Source organism: Myotis myotis, unplaced genomic scaffold, assembly GCF_014108235.1.
Source record: "Myotis myotis isolate mMyoMyo1 unplaced genomic scaffold, mMyoMyo1.p scaffold_m19_p_7, whole genome shotgun sequence".
NCBI classification, from domain to species: Eukaryota; Metazoa; Chordata; class Mammalia; order Chiroptera; family Vespertilionidae; genus Myotis; species Myotis myotis.
The window spans coordinates 91,711,955-91,738,313 of NW_023416379.1; the positions used below are offsets into that span (position 1 = coordinate 91,711,955).

The 26,359-nt window shown below is 54.6% G+C and overlaps 3 long non-coding RNA genes across 5 annotated transcripts; 2 read left to right on the top strand and 1 right to left on the bottom strand.

The window, feature by feature from the left end:
- The first annotated feature begins 4,042 nt into the window (after nucleotides 1-4,042).
- LOC118660464 lies at nucleotides 4,043-11,895 on the top strand. 2 transcript variants are annotated; one of them, XR_004968924.1, is made up of 3 exons: nucleotides 4,043-4,317; nucleotides 9,597-9,747; nucleotides 10,788-11,895. It is a non-coding gene; the product is annotated as an uncharacterized LOC118660464 (long non-coding RNA). The 2 variants fall into 2 exon arrangements; XR_004968925.1 differs by lacking the exon at nucleotides 4,043-4,317 and adding an exon at nucleotides 4,692-5,401.
- Nucleotides 11,896-12,892: 997 nt separating this feature from the next.
- On the top strand, nucleotides 12,893-19,109 carry LOC118660512. Its single transcript, XR_004968967.1, has 3 exons — nucleotides 12,893-13,169; nucleotides 14,341-14,460; nucleotides 18,609-19,109. It is a non-coding gene; the product is annotated as an uncharacterized LOC118660512 (long non-coding RNA).
- Nucleotides 15,102-19,228, bottom strand: LOC118660511. Of its 2 annotated transcripts, XR_004968966.1 has the most exons (4): nucleotides 19,108-19,228; nucleotides 17,041-17,782; nucleotides 15,966-16,126; nucleotides 15,102-15,842 (listed from the first exon to the last, which is right to left on the bottom strand). It is a non-coding gene; the product is annotated as an uncharacterized LOC118660511 (long non-coding RNA). The 2 variants fall into 2 exon arrangements; XR_004968965.1 differs by lacking the exon at nucleotides 19,108-19,228 and having other exon boundaries at nucleotides 17,041-18,225.
- Nucleotides 19,229-26,359: the final 7,131 nt, after the last annotated feature.

Consider the following 26,359-nt stretch of genomic DNA (forward strand, 5'->3'; position numbering starts at 1 on the left):
CACGCTGGAGAGAACCAGCTAATTATATCGCCCGGGCAGCCAGCTGACCCAGCCTGTCTCTACTTGTCTTGCGCGACTGTTCTTGACTTTTCAAAATACCAACCAGGAAAAAGTCACCGGGGCCGTGGGGCAGCGGCTGCAGCAGGAGCAGGGCCTGTCCACCTGCTGCTCTGGGGGGACCTGCTCGCACTCGGAGCTGAGAAAACAAAAGCGAGTCTCTGCCAACCAAGTCAGGGCTCAGAAGGTGGAGCGGCCCCAGGACAGGATGCGCCAGAGTCAGCAGAATCCCAAAGACAAATATTGTTTTGACAGCATCAATAACAGCAGCACAGTGCCTTCTTTTTCCAAAAATCTTTAAAATTCCACTTGTAGTTCAGTCAAAAGTGCAGAGTTCTGCTTTTCCTTTATTTCCTGTATTTATTTTTTGAAGAGATAATGCATTCACATGGATCACGGTCAAAAGATGCAAAATGAACCCCCCACCTCCCCACCCCCCCACCCTCCAACCCCCACTTCCTTCCCAGAGACTGGCTGGCTGCTGGCTCCTTGCAGACAGTCCACACTCCTTCATCCGTAGCCCTCGGGGGCAGAGGGCTTTCAGGATCCAGACCTGTCAGCTTTCAGGCTGTAGTAAGATGCATGTAACACCCCAGGTGGCTCTGTGTAGGGTGACCCATTGTCAGGGGTTGAGCACTGTTAGTCCCTCATCCAAGGACCTCCTCAGCCCCAGGCGAACAGGACGACTGGTCACCCTCGGTCTGGGGTTCGAGGTGTTCACACTAATGGGGATACATAAAAACTGCAAATGGCTGCACAACCTTTCAGCTCCAGTTTTGCTATCAAGTAAATTTGCCACACGCCAAAGAGAAACCTTATGGCTTTCGGAGATTTCGGCCTTGGGAATGGTGGGCGAGGGGTCGTGGACCTGTGAGCAAAGATGCACCTATTCTTTCCACCCGCCCAAAGGGGAACACGGCATCAGGCACCGTGCTTTTCCACTCGCATTCTGCCGAAGCCATTCCACACCAGCCTGGAGAAAGCCCCAGTGCCTCCCGCTGCTGCACAGGCCCCCGTCGTGTGCATGCGCATCTAGGCTGTCTGTATCTTCCACCATTACAAACGCAGCTAACCCCATGGAGGGGGTGGTCACGGAGGAGGGATGGGTGCGCATTGCTAAAGCAAGTGACTGAATGTTGCCGTCCCAGCCTGCTCAGAAGTTATGGGGAGAGACAAGAAGACCTGCTGAGGTCTCCTGGGTCGCCTACGCCTGTCCAGCCACTTAACATTGTGAAAAGTCATTCACACTAAAAATATTTTCCAAGCAAGAAAACAATTTACAGCCCTAACCGGTTTGGCTTCTAAAAATACACCAAGACTTAGCTGGTTTGGCTCAGTGGATAGAGCGTCGGCCTGCGGACTGAAGGGTCCCAGGTTCGATTCCAGTCAAGGGCATGTACCTTGGTTTCGGGCACATCCCCAGTAGGGGGTGTGCAGGAGGCAGCTGATCGATGTTTCTCTCTCATCGATGTTTCTAACTCTCTATCCCTCTCCCTCTCTGTAAAAAATCAATAAAATATATTTTTAAAGAAACAATTTACATTCAGACCTACTGTATTAGGGTTCTCCAGAGAAACAGTATATATACACACAGTATATATACATACATATATATTATGTATTAACCGGTATAGTATATTACAATACTAATAGTAATGATCTTCTATATATATAAAAAGCCAGGGACCAGAATGCCGCTAAGGACCAGAGCAACCAGTCGCTACAACGCCCACTGTGGCCAGCAAACCAGGCCAATGGGGGGAGGGGGACCTGACAGCCAAACTCCCACAGCCCCTCCCCGCACCCGGCCCCACCCCAGATCTGCCCCCACCACTCCTATGAAGGGCAGGGCTGGGTGGCCAACCACCTGTGGCCCTTCCCCCAAGCTGGCCCTGCCCCCAATCCGCCCCCACCACCCCAATCAGCCACAGCCTCTCCCCCAAGTCAGCTCCGACCCAGATTGGTCCCCCCACTCTGATCAGAGGCAGGGCTGGCGGGCCAACCTCCCATGGCCCCTCCCCCAGCTGCTGACTGCCAATCGCCCTCGCCCCTCCCCCCAGCTGTCCCAGCCCTGATCTGGCCTCAATTGGGGCAGGCCTGCCAGCCAACCTCCCGCCAACTCCTCCTCCCAACAGGCTCGGCCAGATCCGCCCAGATTGGGGCCAGGCTGGCCAGACCCCACCCATGCACAAGTTCGTGCACTGGGCCTCTAGTTAATAATAACTAGTGTTATAGCAGCTCTCACTTATTGAGCACTTTTATGTGCCAGGCATTCTTCTAAGTAACATACTTTATCTCAGTTAATTTTTATAACAACTCTATGAATGAAGCACCATTACTTTCATCCCCATTTTATTTATTTATTTATTTTTATTGATTGATTTGAGAGACAGGGAGGGGGGGCATCAATTTGTTGTTCTACTCATTTATGCATTCATTGCCTGCCTCTTGTATGTGCCCTACCCCTGGCATATTAGGACGACACTCTAACCAGCTGAGCTACCCAGCCAGGGCCTCATCCCCATCTTAAAGATTAAGAGACTGAGGTAGAGACAGAGATGAAATCCTTGCCTAAGCCAGACTGAGCAGAACGTGGATTTGAACCGAGACAGGGTGACTCCAGAGGCAAAGCTCTTAACCACTAATAAGCAACAGCTAACACTGTGGTCGTGATTATCCAGTGCCAGGTGCCCTTCTAAATGTTCATGTGTATGAGCTCGACGAATCCTTACAAATCCTATTCTTCTTCTTCCCATTTTACAGATGAGGCAACCAAAACACAGAAACGTCAAGGCACTTGCCCAGGTCACACAGCCAGGAAGCTGCCTGTCAGGGACTTGACCCAGGCAGAGGCCACATTCCTGTGCCCAGAACTGTACCCGGGGCCAGGACTGGGTTCCAGGGCAATCTGAGAGCAGTGGCCACGGCTTCCATTTCTCTGCACCTTGTGTGGTGCCCAAACTGTAGAATTTAAGAAGCATCCAATAAATTTTCTTCTAAAATTTAAATAGTCAATCTAAACAGTCAATTAATTTTCTGCTAAAATAATGCTTTCTGATATGTACAAAAATCATACTCCAAGTTCATTACAGAAAATCTGGAATATACAGACAGACTCCAAGAAGAAATGCAAGTCACCCTCACGGCGGCAGGGGTAACAGCGGGCGGCTGGTGTCTTTCCAGCCAGTGTTACAACATAGGGATCCCACTCTATGTCCTGTTTCGTAACCTTTTTCTCACTTATCGTCACATCGCAAACATTTTCCCAGGTTCTTACATTTTCTTCGGCAACTTTCACAGAGGAATAACCTGTGATTGCTCGTGTCCTGCCCAGGGTGCTGCCAGCCATGCACCAGAGTGTCCCCCACAAACAGCCCCCTCCCACTGTCCTCTCCACCCCCCACATATGCCCACCCTATAACTGGACCCTCTGCTCCCTGGCATCTCTGGAAAGTTCATGGCATTCCCTCGGCCTTCCTCCTTAGAGATAAGGGTCTCCTCCAGTCTTGCCAATGGCGTGTCCCCATCCTTCCACCATCCTGTCTTCCCCTGTCGGAATCACCCTGCCCCCTTCTCACACCCTCGCTCAGTCACACCCCCCCTCCTGTCCCCCATTCTCACGGGACTTGCAACCATGCAATTCCTTCAGGAGGGGCATTAGGCAATGCTTGTTGCAATGGGCAGAGAAACAGAGGAGACGATGCCAGCGAGGGCACCGGAGGCTTCAGTGTGGGAGTCCCTCCCGGGGATACAGGTGAATTGTGAGCAGGGGCCTCTGAGGCACAGAGCCTTTACCAGAAAGGGTCTGTCTCTCCGGGTGTGATTTCCAGCCACCAGACAGGACCTGCGAGAGCTGTTTTGGTAGAGGGAACTCTTTTGATGTACTTTACACCCTAACAGGGAGGTGGAGGCCTAATCCACCCGAGGGTGGGGCAGCCCGGGCGCCGTGCCCCATTAGGGTGGAATGAAAGGCTTTTGAAGGTGGTGGCTCAAGACAGGTGGCTTCTTGATTCTAGCCAAGGCGTCTCAGCCAGGGTGGGGCTGGAGGGGTCTGTGCAGACAGCCGGCAGGAGGGGGGAGCCTGGGTGGGGAGGACGGAGAGCGGGTTTCCCCCAGACTCCTCTGCCTGCGACCTGTGCTGAGTGGCGGCAGGCAGGTGCCGGTGCTGCCCTGGCATCGGTGTCAGACCAGCACCTCGCACCGACCTGGCAGGTTTCCTACGGATCAGATGAGGTCGTTCAGTAAAAGCGCTTTGCAAGGGTGAGTCCCCATGTCAGGTGTGGGTAGGCCAGCTGCCTCTTCTCTTTTTTTGGAAGGTGCTGCCAGCAGCTTCATGTTAAAGACATTTCCTCCCTGCCTGCGTTTGCCCCTACACACGAGGTGGGAGTGGGGGAGGGGAGTGGTGCTCCTGGGCTCCCAGGTTCTGGCCCCCTCTTCCTGCCCCCAGGCCTGCTCAGACCGCGTTACTGGAATGAATTAGGGGTCCGGGCCAGGTTCATCTGAATAATGCGTGGGGTGCCTACTGTCCTGGTTGCCTGGGACTGAGGGGCTTCCCAGGACCAGGACTGTCAGCGGGAGACGGCTGGTGGGTCGGGGGGGGGGGGGGGGGGGTGGTTTTGTCTGCTGCAGTGTCTGTGTGCAGGGTGCGTATTGTGTGCTTCGTGCCTGCGAGCAGTGGTGTGTGGACACGCAGGGACACAGCTTTGAGTGTTGGGTGTATGTCGCTGAGTGTGTGAAGATGTGACGTTTGCATGTGTTTGTCGGCTGCGTCCACGTGCGTAGGGCTGGTGTGGTGTGTCCTCCTGGATGTGGGAATGTGTGCATGACGTGTGTGCGCAGTGAACGTGTTTGCTTCGGCGGGGAGGTCCGTGTAGATCCTGTGTCTGGTGTGGGGTGGAATGTGCAGACGCCAATCATGTCAGGAGTGGACAGTGTGTTGTGGTGCTTGTGTGACGTCTAACTCTGTGTGTGACGTCCAACTCCGCGTGTGATGTCCAACTCCACGTGTGACGTCTAATCCGTGTGTGACGTCCAACCCCGCGTGTGGGTGACCCGTGGTCTCTTGGCAAAATCCATGGCGTTTGCGGTGCATGTGTAAGCGGTGCACTGTATGCGCTGTTTGGTGTGTGTGGGATGTGCTCATGTCCTCGGCGAGCAGCGCGAAGGCCGTGCGTGCGTGTGTGCGGGTGTGTGTGTGTGCGCGCGCGCGCGTGTGTGTGTTCCGCGAGGCGCCGAGATGTGCCGTGCCTTGCGCATGCTCCGTGTGCGGGAGCTTGGGCTCTGCTCGGCGGCGAGATGGCTGTCATCCGGGCCGAAAGCCCGCTGTGCTGTCGCCTGAGCTGAGGTACCTGCGCCGGGTGTGCGGTGCCCACACGTGCACGACGCTCGGGTGGGGAGGGGGTGGCCGGAGGGCGGGCACCATCCACCGTGGGGCCGGTCCCGGTCGCCAGGACATGTCCGGGCTGGACCCCTGGCCGCCGCGGCCGCCGCCCCGGACCGAGCCGCGGGGCATTCTGGGAAGCGGGGCCACGCCCGCCGCAGGGGCCGCTGGGAAGCGGCGGCGCGGGCGGTGGCGGCGGCGGCGGCGGTGGGAGAGGGGCCGCGGCGTCGCTCCTCGCCCGCGGGGCTGGGCTCCGTGAGGGCCGCCCGGCGCTGAAACGGCCTTCGCCACGGCGCCTGCGGACCGAGCGCCAGCCCGGCGCGCGCTTCCCGTCTCCGCACCGCCCGCCTCCGCGGGGCGCGTCCGGGGGTGGAGGGCCCGCCCTCGCGCGTCCCGGACGCCCCCACTTGCTGCCGGTGACCGTGCGGCGAGAAAACCACAGGAAAACTCAGCTCGCGGGATGGCCCGCCCTGCGCCCCCCCAAACCTGTGCAGAGGTGCTCGCCCACATCTCTTTCCGAATTCCTCCCCCGGATGGAAAGTGCGGTGAAAACACGGTCGGGAGAATAAAGAAGTTACAGCCTGTTTGTATAAAATGCACCTTTCCAGGGAGTATGCAGTTGAATAATGAAGAAGCTCATTGTCCAAAATGACATTTAATACCCATTGCGAGGTGAAGGATTCGCGTCTCTTTTTTAAATCTACATGGTCCTGCCTCGGATTGGCTTCCCATTGAAACGCTCGATTTAATCCATGTTGGGAAGTTGATGCCGATTCCAGCTGCAGAAGCGCGGGGTTCTCGCCGGTGCGAGCGGCTTCCCCTGTGTTGTGGCCGGAGGAGGGCGAGGAGCTGCGCACCTGGGCTTGCAGCTACTCAAGGATTTTGCGAGCCCGTCGTTGAACCTCTGGCGGTGTTTACACCGTGGAAACGGGCTGCCCTCCCGCCCCTGCCGGGCCGGTTCACCAGCACACTCCTGGCTGTCTGTCTCTTCCTGTCTCCCCAGAACCTGATTCACATGGACCCCCAAGTAGAAGCTGAGGCTGGGTGCTGGGGAGACAACCAGCACGCTCAGTGGTTGTGGGAGAAAACGTTGTAAACTTGGGGATGAGCTATCACTCATAATTATAGTTCACTTTACTTAATAATTATTAAGCATTTACTATATGCCAGGCATTAATGAGACACTTTATATGTGTTAACTCATTTGATCTCCACAATAACCTTATGAGGTGGCTCTCATTAATATTCCCTTTTTCTTTTTGGATGGAGAAACGGAGGCTCGGCTAAATAAACTTGACCAAGGTTATACAGAGAGCAGGTGGGAGCACTTGGCTTTGACCCCAGGCCGTCTAACTCCAGGACCCATGCTCTAACTAGCATGCTACCCTGCCTGTAACATACCGGTTAGGTTATGCTGCAGCAGCAACCCCAAGCCCCAGTGTCTTACAATAATAAAGGTGTACTCTTGCTCACATGACTTACTGACGGTGTGTCCGCTGTGGTTTTGCTTTGCGCGTCGTGTTCTGGGATCCAGGCTAAAGGAGCAGCCCCTATCTTGGCCGTTCTCCGAGAAAAGAGCAGTTGTGATGTGTAGCACACATCACTTCCCATCACAGTCCATCCGTCTGAGCACGTCCACATACACTTCTGCTTGACTCCATGGGGGCTGAGAAATACATTCCCCTCCCCGCCAGGCACTCACGGCGAGTCATGTGGCAACCTGTTCAGTAGCGAATGATCGGAAACTCCTTCAGGTTCCCTAGAAGTAGACCCTGAGTCAAGGATGTGGTGAGTGATTTATGAAGAAGTATTCCTGTGAGAATCCAGAAAAGGAATGGGGAGCAGGACAGGAAGGGAGACAAGGCTAAGGGTGTAATTTCAGGCCAAGTCCCGGGCTAAGCCTCATCCTGCAGGGAGTCCTGGGGTGTAAATTATACCTCAGACTCTATCCCAACTCCAGGCAGCGGAGCTAGGCTTTCCTGTTTCCACAGCTGTCAGTCACTGGTCGAGGACATCTCCGGGGGTACACACTAGTAAGTAACGAGGCACTCGTGGCTCTCGGAACCTGGGTGAAGCAGCGAGAATGGAGGCTAGAATACAATGGAATTATATCTCCATCGCCACAAGGAAGGGGCATGTGTTTTCCATGGAGAGGCCACATGTAGGTGTCTGGCAGCCCTGTAGCAGTCCTTCCGGAAGAGTCACAAATGCCTGGCTCTTAGACACAAAAGTCACAGAAATTGGAACAGAACCTAAAAAGGGATCTGAGAAGATCTGGGCAGAGCACCAAAAATGTCCCCTAAAGGAACATTAAAGCCATCTACCACACTGCCTCTATTTTATACTGTCTTATTTTGACCTCAAAGGTATGACATGATTTCTCCTATTGGCATGTGTTTATTTTTTGTTGTTTTATTTTAATCCTCACCCAAAGACATGCTTAGACAGAGGAAGGAAGGGAGAGAGGGAGAGAGAAACATTGATGTGAGTGGAAAACATTGGTTGGTTGCCTTCCATACGTGCCCTAACCAGGGATGGAACCCGCAACCCAGGTACACGTCCTGACTGAGAATTGCACCGGCGACCTTTCCGTGCACAGGACGACGCTCAACCAACGGAGCCACCCTGGCCGGGCGGCATGTTTTTGATGCCAAGCTGAGAGCCACAGTTTGCTCCTTTGAAAAGGACAGGCAATGGGAGTCATTACCGGGCTCTCAGTAAATCCGTGTAGTATTTGATGAGCACATGTGTCTGACACTGAAATCTTCCCAGAGTGAAGAAAGATGTGTGTAATACTGCAGTGCCGTTCTGGCAGCAATCACCAGAGTGAGCACAGCCTCCACAGGCTAGAGCACAGTCCCCAGTGAGACTGCCCTACTCAGATGCAGCTGCAAGTTCAGGGGTCCCCAGGCCATCCTTACTGCTGACCAGTTGGCTACAAATGTCAGGACCTCAGGTACCATAATTTGCTAGGATGATTGACAGAACTCAGCAAAGTGCTATACTTAATGATTACAGTTTTGTTATAAAGGATACTAACCAGAACCAGCTAAATGAAGAGACACATAGAGTAGGCCTGGGAGGGTCCCAAACATGGACTTCCCATGAGCCCTCCCTGTGGAATCAGGATACATCACCTTCCCAGCACATCAATGCATTCACTAAGCTCTAGGTGTCCAGAATTTTTATTGGGGTTTCATTATATATGCATGATTCTTGATTATGCTCAATCTCTAGCCCCTTTCGCCTCCCCAGGGGAAGTTGGGCTGACATCAAGGCTCGAGTCCCCAGCCCTCTAATCACATGGTTGGTCTTTCTGGTGTGACCAGCCCCCATCCTGAGTCATCATTAACATAAGCTCAGATGTGGTCTAAGGGCCCCACGGTGATTAACAAAGACACTCCTATCACTCAGGAAAATCCGGAAGGCTTTTGTTTTGTGTGTGTGTTGTTTTCTTTTATTAATTTCAGAGAGGAAAGGAGGGGGGAGAGAGAGAGAGAGAAAGAGATCAATGATGAGAGAGAATCATTGATCAGCTGCCTTTTGCACATTCCCTACTGGGAATTGAGCTTGCAACTCGGGCATGTTCCCTTGACTGGAATTGAACCCGGGACCCTTCAGTCCGCAGGCCGATGCTCTATCTGCTGAGCCAAACCAGCTAGGGCAGTGGTCGGCAAACCACGGCTCTCGAGCTACATGTGGCTCTTGGCCCCTTCAGTGTGGCTCTTCCACAAAATACCGACTTCTGGGCATGGGCCACAAAGTTTCAATTGCACTGTACGTGCACGCCCGCACGTGGTATTTTGTGGAAGAGCCACACTGAAGGGGCCAAAGAGCCGCATGTGGCTCATGAGCCGCGGTTTGCCGACCACGGAGCTAGGGCAACCCGGAAGGTTTTAGAAGTTCCTTTCTAGGACCCTAGGACAAAGACCAGACAGATACCTTATTGTATAACATGTATTATCAGGTTGAAGAATCATATTGAACCGGAGCAGAATATTTTTAATTCTGTGGGTAGATATACTAGTATATACTAGTAAATAAAAGAGCAAACAGAATACACCAAAGACAGAAAAAAAAATCTTAAATGCAACCAGGGAAATAAGACATAACTTAAAAAGGAACAAAAATAGAGTAACAGCAGACTTCTCTTCAACAGCAATGGAGGCTAGAATACAATGGAATTGTATCTCCATTGCCACACCATGCCACAAGGAAGGGGCATGTGTTTTACAAGGAGAGGCCACATGTAGGTGTCTGGCAGCCCCAGCTGAGGCTCCATTCAACAGCCAGCACCAGCCTCCAGCCAGGTGAGTGAGTGAGCCTTCAGGTGAGCCAGTCCCAGCCTTCAAGCCACCCCTGCGGAGCCCTGCCCAATCCATGGACTTAAAAGAAGTGATGGTTGTTTTAATCCTCCAAGTGGGGGTGGTACCATGCACGGCAATAGGTAACTGGGAAACATGTGAGCCTTTTTTAAAAAAATATGTTTTTATTGATTTTAGAAAGGAAGGGAGAGATAGAAACGTCAATGATGAGAGAGAATCATTGATTGGCTGCCTCCTGCATGCCCCACAATGGGATCAAGCCTGCAACCCAGGTGTGCCCTTGACCGGAATCGAACCTGGGACCCTCCAGTCCGTAGGCTGACACTCTATCCACTGAGCCAAACCGGCTAGGGCTATGTGAGCCCTTTTTACTCACTACTTAAAAGCTGCTGTGCTCGGTTGGAGCCCTTTGGGAGCTCTTAACCCAGACATCTCCTTTGCCAATTGACAGGAAGTCCAAACCTTATCAATTATTTTGAGTTTCCTCTTGCTCTAAAGCTTCTTTGGTTTCCAGGAAGAGAAGAAATGTCCCGTTTATCTCAGGAGAGGGAGTTTAAGGAAAGGCTACCAGGGCCCCTGGGAAGCCAAGAGCAGGAACTGTGGAGACGGCAGCCGCCACGTGTGCTGTGGGAGCTGGGCTGCCACTGCCTGCACATGGACTGCTCTCAGCACAGGCGGGCTCATGCCCCCGTTCAGCAGTGGGTCACCACCTCCCCCACTTCCCAGTCCCCCTTCCACATCAGCGTTTATGATTCAAGAGCCACTACTGACTCAGCGCCCGGTTTCCAGTTTTTGGAGAGGCATCTGATGGGAGCAGCTCCTCTGCTCAGCAAGGTCCCTCGAGGCACACGTAGCCGAGCTAATTACATCTGAGGCCTTGGCCAGGTGTCCATCTTGGAGCAATTCGCTGGGACCCTGCAGGGCAAGCTTTGGGTGAGGGGTCCCCCAGAAGGGGTGTGGGTGGGCCATGCAGTGATTGACCTCTCCAGAGCAGCTCCTCATTGAGGCTGTTAACTCCTGGCCAGCAAACGGAAGCTGAGATGGGCTCAGCGTGAGCTGCGGAGGAGGCAGCACATGACCAGGAACGGCCAGCGCAGGGACCACCGGGCGCGGGAGGATGAAGAGGAGCCTGTCTGTCAGCAGACGTGGGACCTGCACGCCTTGGTACAGTGCGTAGGTGGCACTTCACCTTGAAGGCGCCGTGGTGTCCTACATACGGTCTCTGGAGTTCAATAGACTCCAAGTTCAAACTCCAGGTCAGCTATTGTTTTAAAAATATATTTGTTATTGATTACAGAGAGGAAGGGAGAGGGAGAGAGAGAGAAATATCTATGATGAGAGAGAACCATTGATTGGCTGCCTCCTGCACACGCTCCACTGGGGATCGAGTCTGCAACATGGGCATGTGCCCTGACCAGGAATCGAACTGTGACCTCCTGGTTCATAGGTCGACGCTCAACCACTGAACCACACTGGCAGGGCTCCAGGTCAGCTAATTTAAAAGCTGTGAGACCTCAGGCAAATTACCCTCTCTGGGCCTTAATTTCTTCATCTGTGAAATGGGGATAACAGTACCAGCCTCGTGTGTGGGAATTAAATGAAATAACTGTTAGGTGTTTAACACAGGATCTGGCTCATCGCAGTCACTCGCTGAATGTGAACTCTCTCTTTTCCTCCCCTTGGGACCCGGAGCACCGCTTTCCCAGTGGTGAGATGTGTTGGGGCAAAGATCCTGTGACCAGAGGTGGTAAGGCTTCTCACCCCAATTACTCACACCCTCAAAGGAGTTCCCTGCCTCAGGGCTTTGCACCTTGCAAAGGTGAAGCAAGCCTGCATGGGTCCAGAGCCGCCAGATGGTCCGTCCCGCCTCACCCTTTTTCAATCCCTAAAAATCTGCAAAACAGAGAATTAGACCGCAAATGGTTTGGAGTCATAACCACGAAACGTGCACGTTAGAAATCGATGAACAGAAACATGTGGTGCAGCAACACTGAAGCAATGCTCCTGGGCGGGCCCCCTCGTTTTACGAGTTCACTGACAGTGTGAACCCCAGGCAGACCTCCCCCCTGAAGACTGGCGGTCCTGGGCAGCTCAGGCAGCCTGGCAGCTCTGCACAGCGGGAATGCCGGGAATGCCCAGCACAACGCATCCAGTGCCGGCGCCGAGGGAGGGAGGGGAGGGGAGGGGAGGGAGGGAGGGGAGGGGAGGGGAGGGGAGGGGAGGGGAGGGGAGGGGAGGGGAGGAGCACTGGAGGACAGGGGGGGGAGTCCAGGCCTGGGGTTCAGGCCCACCTTGTTGCTGACTCGCTCTGTGTCCTCAGGCAGGTCCTGGTCCCTCTCCAAGCCTGGCCTCCACAGCCGTAAAATAGGAAGGTTGGACCCAATGATTCCTAAGAGGCCTCCAACTCACATAGGGAAGGGGCATCTCAGCGGTTAAAAGAACCCTGGGAGTCACCCAGACATCGCTGGAGTCCGGTCCGCTCAGGTTCCTGGGGTGTGAACTGGGGATGGATTAGAGTGCAAGGTTGTGAAGATTGGGAAAGATAATCCGTGAATGCACGTAGCACAATGCCTTGCCCATGGTAAGTTTTTGATGAATGTGAGATATTATTGTTAGTGCGTGGGGATTTAAAATCTACTTTGGGGAGCATGAATCATGATGGCCTGGGAGGCTCCCGGGGCCAGAATCAGCGGGTTTATGGAGCATCGAAGAGGAGAAATTCCCGCATGTACAGCCAAGTCCTTGCTCCTTCAATGAACAAGCTTCCCATTTTTGATATGTTTTGGGTGGGGGGGTGCTCAATAATCTTGAAAGTCTGGCTTTGGGGAGAAGGACATGATTTTGTAAATCTTTTCAGCCTGGAGGACTTGACCATGAAGGTTAGCATAAGCCAGGCCACAGAGACTCAGAATGTGGCCCTTCTCTGACAGGCCTGCCCCAAGTCTACTGGATGAGTCTCTCGGGGCCCCAGTTACTGCTTCTTGTCAGGCAAGTTTGGGAGCCTGGGCACGTGGGGACCCGAAGGCGGGGGCAGAGGAAGCAGTGGGCTCCGTGTGTGAGAACTGCCCCCCACGGTGGCCTGGGGAGACGGGGAGGGAAGGGAGGTAACTGAATATTCTCTCTTAGATGCAGGTGAAGCCAGAACAAAGATGCCAACTGGCTAGTTGTCCCTCCCTTCCTCAGCTCCCACTCCCTGAGGTGGGGCTCAGCGGCAGATTAAATCAGTAACAGGAAAAGAAAAAAAGGAACGATATCTTCATTGCACATCTGAGTGAGTGAGTGAGTTGTTGCTCTTATTATGTCACATCATCGTCATCAAAATGTCACACCCTTGGGGGCCCACATCCTTCTGATAGAGGCCCTCCCGTCCTCGTCTCCAAGAGGCCTCCAGCCCCGCAGCCTGGCAGGTCTGAGGGCCCACAGGAGCACAGGGTGTGGGCCCCTTTATGTCCCGGAAGCTGCCCTTGCCCTTGGGGCGAGGACCAGAACTCGCCCTTCCCCTCTGGCTGGGAGCGGTCTGGGCAGGAGGCTGGGGGTTAAATCCTCCCCAAGGAATGGCACAGCCACGGCTTAAAGCAGCGGTTCTCAGCCTGTGGGTCTCGACCCCTTTGGGGGCTCGAACGACCCTTTCACAGGGACCACCTAAGACCATCAGAAAACACATATATAATTACATATTGTTTTTGTGATTCATCACTATGCTTTCATTATGTTCAATTTGTAACAATGAAATTGGGGGTCACCACAACATGAGAAACTGTATTAAAGGGTCGCGGCATTAGGAAGGTTGAGAACCACTGGCTTAAGGGGTGAGCCCACAGGTGAGCTGAAGTCCCAGGTCACGGCTCCCCTGGCCTGGCATCCGAGGCGCCCCTCTCCTTCCTCTCTGAAATCAATAAAAATATAAATAAATAAATAAAGTACTTGACCAGCCCTGGCCAGTGTGCTAATTGGTTAGAGCATCCGCCCGAACACCAAAGGGTAGAGGGCTCCATTCCCGTTCAAGGGCACGTACCTGGGTTGCAGGTTCAATTCGGCCCAGATCTGTCTGAGTGCATGCAGGAGGCAGCCAATCTCTCTCTCTCCTCCTCCTCCTCTCCCCCTCCCTCCCTTCCACTCTAAAAATCAATGGGAAAATATCCTCAGGTGAGGATTAATTTTTTAAAAAAGTACTTTTATAAACATATTATCTGACCCCTTCAAAAACTCTGGGAGGTAGTCAGGGCAGGTACTGTTCATTATCATTACAGTTCTTCCCATTTTACAGATGAGAGACTGAGGCTCCTAAGGGGGAATTACACACCCAAGTCCCACAGCTGGCTAGTGGCAGATTCAGAATCGAAACCCAGGTCTCTTGAAGTGAATCTTTGTTGGACAGTTTGCTTTGTTTGTTTGTTTTAAAATATATTTTTTTATTGATTTCAGAGAGGATGGGTGAGGGAGAGAGAGATTAAAAACATCAGTGATGAGAGAGAATGATTGATCGGCTGCCCCCTGCACGCCCCACATTGGGGATGAAGCTCGAAACCCGGGCATGTGCCCTGACTGGGAACCGAACCCTGACCTCCTGGTTCACAGGTCGACGCTCAAGCACTGAGCCACGCCGGCGGCCGGAAGGGCAGTTTGGTTTGTAATCGCTAGTGGTGTCCTGCCACCAAGAAGAGTCTGCTTGGACATGTGCTCACCGAGGCAAGGCAGGTGAGGACCGCGGTTCGGCCCTCGGATAGGCCTAGTTGTGTCCGTTGAAGTTGGCCACGGCTACAGGCCTCTGCTCGGACCGCACTGAGGGCTCGCCAAGAATCCTTGCCTAGGAATTCCGTAGGAGGCTGGAGCCCAGGGCGCGCAGGGCCTGGGTCTTGCTGCCTTTATTCTCCCAGCACCGAGCCGGCTCTTGGGGCTCCATCCATGTTTGCCCACGGAGACATTTCGAGGGGCTAAGGGTCTGAGTTTTGCTCCCTCCCCAGCCACATGTCCCAGCATCCAGAGCGCCCCCCTGCTTTGTTCCTCGGGATGAATAACAGGCAGTTAGGAGCCCCAGCTCTTTAGCAGCACCGGCGGGTCTTGGCGGGGCAGACCCAGCTCTGCACAGCCAGGGTTTTATTCCTGCTAAACAACAACAAAACCGCAGCGCGCGACGTCGGGAAACTGACCCAGTCAGCAAAGATGACCCCTAATCTGCCGCCTGACACAACCGCTATTTTGAAGAATTCCCTTCCACTAGAATTCCTCCCTTCCTCTCTCCCTCCTTTTCTTCCTCCCTCCCTCCTTCCTCCCTCCCTCCATTTCCCCTCCCTTCCTCTCTTCCTCCCTCCGTCCCTCTGTTCCTTCCTTCCTTCCTTCTTTCTCTCATGAAAATAATACAAAATATTTAATATTTTAAAAATCACCTCATCTCTCACATCTAGAGACAACCACTGTGAACATTCTGCCTATTTTCTCCCATTCTTTTTCAATGCTTTGTTTTAATACATGAGATTATACTGAATATACAATTATCTTAGTACATATGTATTTCCTGGTGTTGCTATTTTTTTCTAATAATAACAATATGTATTATTGAAATTTCTGGGAAAATACAAGAAAAGAGGGAAATAAAAATTACCTAAAATGTTCCTCCCACAAATAGAAACTTTACATGCATTTATTACATAGTTATAATCCTACTGAATGTAGTTTTTAAATTTTTCCCACCTGTCTTATAATCATTTTCCAATGTTGCCTCATAGTCTTTATAATTAGTTTATTTTTTGTTTTAATTTTTAACAGGTAACACATTTACATGGCATAATATTTTAAAAGATTCGGATATTCGATGGAAAGATTTCTTCCCACCTCGTTCCCCACTTGCTCATTTTTCTCCCACGGCTCACCACTACCCACTTCCTGTGAACCCTCCCCGAAGGCCCTTCTATGCAGAGCTAAACAAATACATGTATATTTATATTAGAGGCCCGATGCATGAAATTCGTGCAAGGAGTGCGGCCCTCGCAGCCGCTGTGGCTTGCCTGGGCCCTCACAGCCCCGGCTTCCTCCAGAAGGTCATCCGGAAGGACGTCCGGAAGGTCGTTCGGCTGTCTGATCTAATTAGCATATTACACTTTTATTATTATAGATATGTTCCTTCCCCAGCTTACCACCACCACCCCCCCCCCCCCCCGCCATTTTTTAAACAAAGAATAATGAACTACCACACTTTTCCTCACCTTCCTTTTTAATTCAACACTATGTCTTAGAGGTCTTCCTATGTATATTCAAGAAGCGCCTCCTCGGTGGATTTTTGCACCTCAGAGGATTCCCCTCAAGGGAGGCGTAGCATAATGTATCAAACTAGACTCCAGAGATGAGCGTTTAAGTTGTTTCCAACCTGTTGAAAAAAATGCTACAGTGACCAACATTGTACAGACATCATTGTACCTGCGTGAGCATCCGTGTGTCAGTAAACTCCTAGAAGTGGAGTTGTGGGGTCCAAAAGAGAATGCATTTCTAGTTCTTAGTATTTTTTTTTTATTATTATTATTGATTTCAGAGAGAGGAGGGAGAGGGAGGGAGAGATAGAAACATCAAAGATGAGAGAGAATCATTGGTTGGCTACCTCCTGCACGCCCCCCACTGGGGATGTAGCCTAAAAACCAGACATGTACCCTGACCGGGACTCAAACCGTGGCCTCCTGGTTCATGCGTGGACGCTCGGCCCCTGAGGCCCGGCTGCATTTGTACTGTGTTATGGCCAAGCCGCCCTGTGCAGGCTGGCAGCCCCAGCACACGCTCTGACCCAGTGGCGAGCCTCGCTTACTTTCCCCTCTATATTACCCTAAGTAAAGGGGCCAGCTTCAGGCAGAAACCAGCTTCCCTTTTGGCCCCCAAATGCCACCTGCACTGTGTTGAAGGCTATGAGACGACAGGTATTTGCTGGGTGCTGAGCAGCGGGGATGCACAGAGCACAGTGCTGGCCTGGGAGCTGGTAGAGCTGGCGGGGTGGCGGGGTGAGGAGGGAGGGCCAGTTTTGCTCTCCTAAGACAGCACCCAGGAGAGCAGGGTGGAGAGCCAGCACTCAAAACACGTCCAGTGGATAAACGATAAATTAACTGGATGTCCCATGTGGAGGACGGGGAAGGCACCCATTTCACAGATGAGGAAACTGAGGCCCAGGAGGTGAGGTGGACTGCCTGGGGCCACACACAGTCACAGGCAGAGCTGGGTCTAGAAAAAGGGCTCCTGACGCTGCATCTCATGCTCTCTGCTCTGGACAAGGGGACGGAGGTCAGGATGGTGACTTACATGTGACGTGACGCTGGGGCCCAAGAGGAAAGATGAAGGGCAGAGCTGGAGGCAGAGGCAGAGACTGGAGGCAGAGGGGTGCGGGTGTGGGTCAGCTACCCACACCTGTTCCAGTTGCTGGGTTATAAATCCTCTAGGAATTCCAGATATTCCACTCACGTCCAAGTCCCCTGCAGGGTTTAGAGGCAGAAGAGGCCCAGAGAACAGGGGCCGGGCTGAGGGAGGGGGTGGCCAAGGACACAGGTTCAGGAACCACCTGAGGGAAGCCGTCCCTGCTTGCCCTCCCGGGGCCCAGGATGGCTTCTAGCAATGACTCCGGGCTTGCAGGCCGTGTCCTGTCCACCCAGCCAGATGGGAGGGGGGCAGCAGCCCAGACCCCTCTGCTTCCTGGAGCAAGGGTAGGCGGCTGCTCCTCTCCTGGGGACATGACTGCCCTTTGGAAGCTGCTCTGGGAGTTCACCAGAACTTGATTTTATCTGCGTGAAATCCGCCGGACAGTCTGTCTCACCTTGGAATTTAGCTCTGGAATACCTTTCTGTGTACCCCGAGTCCTGACCATCCCCAGCAGGGGTCCCAGGGGTGAGGGCACGTGCTTTCCTTTCCCCGGAGGTAGAGGAGGAAGAGCAGACAGACCTGAATGAAATGACGGAACAGCCGCCGACTTCAGGGCTGGCGTCTTCGGGTTCCTGGGCTCCTGGGAACCCTCACAGCACCCTCTCTGTGAGCAGGTGGTGTCAGCCCCCTTTTACAGACAGGGAAACTGAGGCCCAGGAGGTCGTGTCACTTGTTCCAGGACACAGAGAGGAAAAGGCCAGGGCTCTGTGGCTAAGTGCCCAGCCCCACCCCACACCTCCGCGAGCTGCCCTGGACCGCCCCTGGCTTTTCAACTGTAAACTCACATCCTGAGCCACTGAAAACACTGGATCAGTGTTCTTCCAAAGTGTGGGATTATAGTTCATAGTAAGAAACGCATTGCCCTGGCCAGTGTGGCTCAGTCGGTAGGAGTGTTGTCCCAGCCACCAAAAGGTTGTGGGTTCAATTCCGGGTCAGGGCACATACCTAGATTCTGAGTTCAATGACCAGCCCCCCTCAGGGTGTGTGGGGGAGGCAACCGACTGATGTCTCTCTCTCTCTCTCTCTCTCTCTCTCTCTCTCTCTCTCTCTCTCTCTCACACACACACACACACACACACACACACACACCTTCCCCTTTCTCTAAAAATCAATGAAAATGTTCTTGGGTGAGGAGGAAGGAAGGAAGGAAAGAAGGAAGGAAGGAAGGAAGGAAGGAAGGAAGGGAGGGAGGGAGGGAGGGAGGGAGGGAGGGAGGGAGGGAGGGGGGGGGAGGGATCACCACAGTGCAGCAAACAGACACACAAACATAATTCATAGCACTTAGAATGCTGTGTCATTATTTTACAAATATGTAAAACCGAACACAAGGTTTATGAACTGTTTCCTCTTACTGCCTGGGATGCACTCTGGCATTTTGGACTCTACCCTCCTGTGTCGTTGTTGTTACTTTTGTTAATCCTCACTGGAGGATGTTTTTTCCATTGATTTTTCAGAGAGAGTGGAAGGGGGGACGAGGAGGTGAGAGAGAGAGAAACACCACTGGTTGCCTCCTGCACACACCGGAGCTGGCTGAGGATGAAACCTGCGACCCGGGGACTTGCCCTTGACCGGGAATCGAACCCTTGACCCTTCGGCCCACGCAGACACTCTAACCACACCGGCCAGGGCTGTGTCATTATTTTTGGAAAGCGCTCAGGTGAGTCACCAAGCTGATCCTATCTCCTGAACTCTGACGGCACCTAGGTGGCTGGCAGCCCCTCCCCGCCCGCCTGTCTGCAGGTGGGAAGCGGGCAGTGAGGGCCCAGGCACTAAGTGCAGACCTTGAACTGCGCCTCTGGGGACCCAGGAAAGGAGTCAGGGCCTGGGTCTCGCCCTCCAGGCACTCAGACCTCCCACAGGTGCCGCCAGGGCGGGGCGAATTCAAGGCAGATGCTAGTCAGTACTGGGCTGCCGTAAGAGATGCCGCAGGCTGGGCGACTTACACAGACTTACCTCCTCGCTGATCTGGAGGCTGGAAGCCCACGATCAAGGTGCCAGAGGCTTCGTTTCTCCGGGCCCCTCCTGGGTCCCTCCTGGGCTGCAGACGCGCCCACGGCCTCGGCACCGGGTGCCCCTCTGCGCGGGCGCGGGCGGGCCTCTGGGTCCCACTGGCCTCTTGGGCGGAGGACACGGATGGGGTGAGGGCCTCGCCTTAACTTAGCCACCTCTTCAAAGACCCCGTCTCCAAACGCGGCCACATTCCCAGGCGCCGGGGAGCGAGGGCTTCAACAGAGGCACTTGGGGGGACACGACTCGCTCCATCAAAGAACCTACTATGTGCGCAGCTCACTAGCTCGCGCGCCTTCAGGGGGCGCTGTGGGCCTCGTTCCTGCTGGAGAGGCGAGGAGGCTGGCTCTGGGGGTGGTCCGCCGCTCGCAGGTCACGGTGCGGTGGGGTCCCTGCCCGCCCGCACGCACGCGGCCTTCCGGGAGAAGCAGGCTGCGTGTTAAAAGGCCACCGATTCGCAAGAACCCGGAGGGACGGGCCCCCTGGAACTCAGCCCGCCAGCCCGTCTCATCCGGGAGGAAGCAGGCAGGCGCGGAGGGCGCTGCGATGCTCGGCCGCTGCGGGTCTGCGTGGGAAGCGGCGGCGGCGCTGATGTCCGCGGCCCGGGCTCCGCACGCTCAGAGGAGACCCGGGTGTTGGCTGGAGACGGGACCCGAGCGGCTGGGGGAGGCGGGACCGAGCAGGGAGGGTCTCCGCTCGGTGCCCGGCCTCTAGCTGCCGAGGTGAGCGCTGCGCCCGAGGACAGCGAGCGAGGGCCTGCGACGCACGCCCGGAGCGCGCCCTTTCCCGCGGGCTGCAAGGAGCCGGGTCGCCTTTCTCCCGGCGCCCCCCCTCCTGCCGCGCCCCCTGGGACTCTCCAGGTCCTCCCGTGTCCTCACACCAGTCGCCCTTCCACGAAGATGAACCGCCTTGCGAAGCGCCTGTTCTGTAGCCAGAAGGCCCGCCCGGCGGAGAGTGCCCGCCCGGCGGAGAGTGCCCGCCCGGCGGAGAGTGCCCGCCCGGCGGAGAGTGCCCGCCCGGCGGAGAGTGCCCGCCCGGCGGAGAGTGCCCGCCCGGCGGAGAGTGCCCGCCCGGCGGAGAGTGCCCGCCCGGCGGAGAGTGCCCGCCCGGCGGAGAGTGCCCGCCCGGCGGAGAGTGCCCGCCCGGCGGAGAGTGCCTGCGAACCACCCGCCCTCCAGGGGCAAAGCGAGATTTCACAGTAACTTCGAAAGAAGTGCTAATAGTGAAGTCGTAATAAAATTCCCAGGAAGGGACGAGGTTTGAGTATATGTTACTTTGTTTTTAATGTATTTGACTGTGCGTTTATGTCATGCATTCTCAACAGGGGTGACAGTGGACTCCTGGTGGGGGAACGTCTTGCTCTTTTCATACATAAAGCACAGATTCATGTCCAGGGTATAAATAGACATACAGTATGTCTGTGATATTAAGGTTTCATGAGGAGGGTGGTCGGAGGTTGGGAAAACATGTCAGAAAGGCTCCGCAGGAGGCAGTAATGGACAACAGCTGAGAAGCCCTGGTTCATATAATTTAAGTTTTAACGGTGGCTGGGGTCAACAGGCAGCTCACACAACTCCCGAATTTAACCGCTGCACTTGCAAGCCTGTAGGAGCTGGCTGCAGCACACCCCGGGCCTGCCTCCTGGAGGGAGAGGGGGGAACCCCCTCTGCCAAACATCGGGTGCTCTGGCCCCTGCTCCCTAAGGCTGCAGGCTTCCTGGGCCCCCATAGAGGCGGCTCAAGGAGGGACCGAGCCCCCAGGGCCTCTCCTTCCCGGACTCCAAGCCTTCCCTATCTCCCCAGGATTCCCTGGAACAGGCCCTGTTCTACGCTAGAACCTCTGGTAAAATGTGGAACTTTCCGTCCTGGTGCATGTCAGACAGTGATGTGAACATGGAGAGCTTCTAAAAATACACCGAGCCCTAGCCGGTTTGGCTCACTGGATAGAGCGTTGGCCTGCGGGCTGAGGGGTCCCAGGTTCGATTCTGCTCGAGGGCATGTACCTTGGTTGCAGGCACATCCCCAGTAGGGGGTGTGCAGGAGGCAGCTGATCGATGCTTCTCTCTCATCGATGTTTCTAACTCTCTATCCTTCTCCCTTCCTCTCTGTAAAAAAATCAATAAAATATATTTTAAAAAAATAAAAATACACCGAGCCTTAGCTGGTTTGGTTCAGTGGATGGAGCGTTGGCCTGCCCACTGAAGGGTTCTGGGTTCGATTCCAGTCAAGGGCACATGCCCAGGTTGTGGGCTCAATCCCCAGTAGGGGGCGTGCAGGAGGCAGCCAATGAATGATTCTCTCTCATCATCGCTGTTTCTATCTCTCTCCCTCTCCCTTCCTTTCTGAAATCAATAACAAATATACTTAAAAATTAAATTAAATTAAATTAAACAAAAATACCCCCGAGATCCAGGTCTGGCCCAGCTTTGGTATTTATTAAAGTCCCAGTGATTCTGCTATGCAGTCAGGACTGAAATCCGTGGAGTTAAAAGAATATATTAGCCCTAGCTGGTTTGGCTCAGTGGATAGAGCATCAGCTTGCAGACTAAAGAGTCCTGGGTTCAATCCCGGTTGAGGTCACGTACCTAGGTGGCAGGCTTGATCCCTGGGTGTAGGCAGGAGGCAACCAATCGATTTGTCACTCTCACATCAATGTTTCTCTGTCTTTCCCCCTCCCTTCCACTCTCTCTAAAAATCAATGGAAAATATCCTTAGGTGAGGATTTTTTTTTTTTTTTTAATTTTAAAAAAGAAAGTATTAGGCCTGGCCAGCGTCAACCTATGAAACAGGAGGTCACAGTTCAATTCCTGGTCAGGGCACATGCCTGCGTTGGGGGCTTGATCCCCAGCAGGGGGAGTGTGGGAGGCAGCCAATCAATGATTCTCGCTCATTATTGCTGTTTCTATCTCTCTCTCCCTCTCTCTTCCTCTCTGAAATCAATGACGATATATTATTTGTTTAAAGAGTAATGTATTGGAATAGTAACTCTCAAACTGGAGAGTGCCTCAGCTACCTGGAGGGCATGTCCAACCAGACTGCAGGTCCTCCCCAGGTTTCTGGCTCAGTAGTTCTGGGGCAGGGCCCGAGAATGTACATTTCTTATTAGTTCCCTGCTGATGCTCCTGGTCTGGGGACCACACTTTGAGAACCCCTGGCTCAAATCCCAGCTACTTAGCGGGGCTGAAAGATTGGACAAAGAACTGCACATGTACCTGCCCCTGATAGTGTTCAATGAACTTGTTATCACGACGAATGTATGATGCAGAGACGAGGCTACAGAAATCTTAAGTTACAGCATGCCTGAGTTGTAGCATCATTTTCATCAGAGCCTCAGCTTCCCCATCTGTAAAATGGGGATAATGACACCCTGGCTCAGCCCACTTTACAGGCTGTGGAAGGATCAAAGGCGTTCCCTGATGTGAAAGTGCTTTGGATACTGCAAAGCCCAGTAGAGAGTTTCATTAGAAACGGGCCAGGCCCCATCCCGGAGCCGCGGGCAGGGCTCCCGCTGGCGGGGACATCTGAAACAGCAGCTTCTCCTGCCGAGAGGCATCCAGGCCTCCCTCCAGCTGCCCACATGCTTCCCGGCCACCCTCAGGCTTGGGCATTCGGGTGAGGGAGGGGCTGGGAGCTCTTCAAATATCTCCGGTGCTGTGGGTGCAGCCACCCCCGCCTCGCCAGTCCTTCTGCTAAGACAAGGAATGCGGTGCAGAGACCAAAGCTGCGCCACCGCTTCTCCCCAGGCCCAGGCCCTCACCACGCAGTGGCCATCAGCTGCCCTTCCGCCTTGTCCTCTCACTCCCTCTGCCACCGGCCCGGCCAGGCAGGTGCGGCCCAGCCGCAGCCCCGGAGAGCCGGAGAGCCGAGGAGCTGGGGGACACTGTGCTGCTCAGGTGTGGAGCTTGTCTGCTTGGCTCCCTCCGTTTCAGTTCCACTCACAGGCACATGCTGCATGTCTGCTAGGACAGGGCTGACGGGCTCGGTAGTATGACTGTTTTCTGCACTAACAAGAAAAAGACATATTTGGGAGGACAGGCCTCACCGGGGCTGAGCTGGGAAGAGCTGGGGGCCACTGCAGTGAGCAGTGAGTCTCCCCACTGCTGGCGGGGGTGGGGGAGCAGCGAGTCTCCCCACTGCTGGCGGGGGTGGGGGAGCAGCGAGTCTCCCCACTGCTGGCGGGGGTGGGGGAGCAGCGAGTCTCCCCACTGCTGGCGGGGGTGGGGGAGCAGCGAGTCTCCCCACTGCTGGCGGGGGTGGGGGAGCAGTGAGTCTCCCCACTGCTGGCGGTGGGTGGGAGGGTGGGGCAGTCGGTCTTGACTCAGCTCAGGGCAGAACAGGTCAGAAGCTGGGAAATGTGCTTCTCTGACGGGGGTTCAGGGTTAGGATCCATCCCCAGGAAATACGATGAGATGACCAGCCTGGGTTGAGTCTTGGCTCCAATGGTGGGTGACCTTGAGCCAGGCTGACCTGATCCCGAAGATGGGGCCTAATCATTGCACCCCGCCCCCCCACGGGTGGAGGCAGAGATGAGACAGGCCTCTCATGCAGTAAGTGCTCACCAGGTTAGCATCTTGGACGGGGCTCCCCCAGATGCAGACCCCGGGACGGGATGTGGGGGTGAGCCCAGGGCGCGTGTGGGGCTTTGGGGTGGTGATGAGGGCGGGGAGGAAGCCCACAGGTGTATGTCTCCAGCTGCACACGCAATGAGCTGCCTGCGGGGAAAGCGCCTGGGTTAGAGTCAGGAAGGTGAGGGAACCCAGGTGTCTGTGTTCCTGAAAGTCTTGCTTTTAAAATGCACAGGACTTGCCCTAAACGTTTTGGTTCAATGGATAGAGCGTCGGCCTGCGGACTGAAGGGTCCCGGGTTCGATTCCAGTCAAGGGCATGTACCTTGGTTGTGAGCACATCCCCAGTAGAGGGTGTGCAGGAGGCAGCTGATCAATGTTTCTCTCTCATCGATGTCTCTCTCTCCCTCTCCCTTCCTCGCTGTAAAAAATCAATAAAATATATTTTTAAAAACTAAATAAAATGCTCAGGACTTGCCCTCAGTGGTCAGAGCATTGGCCGGAGGACTGAAGGGTCACGGGTTTAATTCCTAGTCCAAAGCACATTCCTGGGTTGCAAGTTTGATCCCCCACCCCAGTCAGGTGTGGTCAGGAGGCAACCAATTGATGTGTCTATTTCACATCAATGTTTTTCTCACCCCCCTACTCTCTCTAAAAAAAAATCATGGAAAAAAATATCCTCAGGTGAGGATTAACTAAAACGCAAAATGCTCAGGCCCAGCTGGCGGGGCTCAGTGGTTGAGCATCAACCTATGAACCAGGAGGACACAGCTTGATTCCCGGTCAGGGCACATGCCCAGGTTGAGGGCTCCATCCCCAGTGGGGAGGGGGTGCAGAAGGCAGCCGATCAATGATTCTCTATCACTGATGTCTCTATCTCTCTCTCTCCCTCTCCCTTCCTCTCTAAAACCAATAAAATTATTTTTTTAATTAAAAAAAAACGCTCGGACTGTGCACCTCCAGTCCTTTGTGGGACAGGAAAGCGTACGATGCCCTGGTGTTACTGGGTTAATGTGTCGGCCTCCTGAGTAGCAAACGTGCACTTTTGATAGGACCAGAGGACAGGGCCGCGTGCCAGGCACCGTGACATGGGGGCCGCCACCCGGTTTCCGGGGCCTCTCCTGCCCTCCCCCCCGCACCCCGTTCCCTGTCCCCTCCCGGCACAGCTGGCCTGGCCGCAGTTCCGACCTCGGCGAATGCCAGGGCCCAGCCTCCTCTGCCTTCTAGCCTAAGCTGCGAGACAGAAAGTGAAAGAAGGAGTTGGGCAGAAAGAGAAATAATAAAACCACTGAAAGAAAAGAAACAGCTGGCAGAATGTTGGAAAAATTCCCAGGCGGGAATTCCCAGCCCTCGGGGCTCTGCCAGGCTGAGGACATTCTTAAAGGGCCCTCTTGCAATTCCTTCTTCACATCCCAGCTCCTGGGAATGCCAGCCCGGCCCGGCCTGCCCCAGAGGGGTATGTGCGCCAAGTAGGAGCTGTGTTTTGGGGGTCAGAGCAGAGCTGGGGTGGGAGGAAGAGGGTAGGGCTACAGGGAACAGGGAGGGGAAGGGCCTGGGCCCGGTGGGGGGCCGAAGGGCGCTTGAGGCAGGGCTTCCTGGGGCAGCACAGCCAGGAGCCAGCTTGGCAGAGCTGTGTGCCCGAGATGGTGCGTGCAGGTGTGGGGAAGGGCGCTCTAAGGTTTTCCTGGCAGCAGCCGGGCCGTAACAGCCCCAAAATAAAGTTGGCTGCTCTTCCCTAAGCCGGAGTGAGAGCCTCCATCCGTTCAGGAAACGTGGATGAGAACTGGGCGAGGCTGAATGGGGATGGGGCCTGTGCTTCTGGGAGCCCGCAGCAGGCAGGCAGCGGTGCCACCGCAGGGGCAGGACGGCGTGGCTCCAGCCACAGGGCTGCAGGCTGCCCTCTGGGCTCGCTGATGAAGAAATGTGAAGAGTCCTGAAGTGCAGGGGCGGGGAGGACAGGAGGGGGCCTGCCACTCACCTGAAGCCCAGGTTGGAGATTGGCTGATGGAATTTGGAGAGAAGGACGGAGGCTGAACCTTGTATGAACCCTGGCGCCTGGCAGGGGAGGGGAGGCCCTTCTAGCTCTCACTGCAGTCCTAGGGCTCACTCACCAGAGGGCCCCTCGTCCCTCATGACGAGCAGATAATGATAATACAGAGCCGAAGCCACAGTCGCCTCTGATGGGAGGGAACAACTCTGCCCACTAATGTCTGTTCATTCGTTCCAGGCCTGGCCCGGCCTGGCCGGAGGAAGAGTCCAAGCCCTCGCTATGGATTCTTCTGCCGCACTTCTCTGCGTCTCCTGTGCGAGGCCAGGGCTGCCGCCCCTTGAGCCCCCAAGTCCCTCCCGTCACTGACCCCCCAATTGACTCCACGCATGCCCCCAGATTAATTTTCCAAAAACAATGGATCCCCCACTTCCCCTGTCCAACGTTCACCACCCTGCAAACCAGCCCCCATTCCCTGCAACCTGCCCCTCACCCTTTCTCCCTGAGGGGAGGCAATGCCGGGGTCGGAGCACGGCCCCGGGTTTGAATCCCGCCTCCACCAGCCAGTGCCCACGCTTCCTCGTCTGTGAACGCGACAGAATAACATGACTACTTTATGAGGGTGTTTTCAGGATTAAATGAGCGAAT